The sequence below is a fragment of the Charadrius vociferus genome, unplaced genomic scaffold (assembly GCF_000708025.1).
Source record: "Charadrius vociferus isolate BGI_N301 unplaced genomic scaffold, ASM70802v2 scaffold241, whole genome shotgun sequence".
NCBI lineage: Eukaryota > Metazoa > Chordata > Aves > Charadriiformes > Charadriidae > Charadrius > Charadrius vociferus.
The window spans coordinates 179641-180321 of record NW_009646932.1 but is presented as its reverse complement, the minus strand read 5'-3'; the positions used below and the strand labels follow the sequence as shown (position 1 = coordinate 180321).

Genomic DNA, 681 nt, shown 5'->3' with positions numbered 1-681 from the left:
CCCCCACTTTTCTCCCAGTCAGGGAGAGCAACTCAGAGGGTGAAGGATCGGGAGGGCTTTTGTGAAAAGCCACTCCATCAAATGCGCCCACACCAGCAGCAACAGCCACAGAGCTGAGGAGCAGATGAGCATCGGGGTGCCGAGCGTGGCCCGTGGACCCCCGCCCGTGGGGCACATGACTGCAATCCCCGCACTCGCTTGCTGCACACCAGTGCCATGGGCCCACCGCAGCGTGCAGGGCCGCAGAGCCAGGAGGAGGAGGAGGGCAGCCCCGGAGCAGCCGGTACAGAGCCCAGGGGTGGGCACGGCTCTCCCTGGGGCTCCCTTGGCACCCGGGCGCTGGGGCTCGCTAGCTTCCTTTCCAGCCCGTCCAAAGGAGCCGTCTCCACGCGGAGCACTACCGAAACATTTATTGAGAAGAGCCTCGAGTGGCCATGCTCACCAGGACCCCTCTGCAGCTGACCACACGTCTGGGGAAAGGAATGCAGCCTTAGCAAAGGGGCAGCCAGCCTCTGCCCGCCCTACGGGCACTCACATTGCCAACCTGGGGACCTCCTGTAGCGCCTTGTGTGCCTCAAAGCATGCACAGGGAGATGCAGGCACTTGTTCCCTTGGAGGGAAAGGTGTCCCCACTCTGGCGTGGGCAGGGAGGTACGGCTGGGCACGCGCGACTTGCCATCC

The 681-nt window shown here is 64.5% G+C and overlaps 1 protein-coding gene across 1 annotated transcript in view; it reads right to left on the bottom strand.

Moving 5' to 3' along the window:
* The window catches only part of LOC104295040 (FXYD domain-containing ion transport regulator 6-like), a 16996-nt gene that overhangs the window by 15244 nt on the left and 1071 nt on the right, over positions 1-681 (bottom strand). The gene's annotated exons all lie outside the window — the stretch shown is intronic.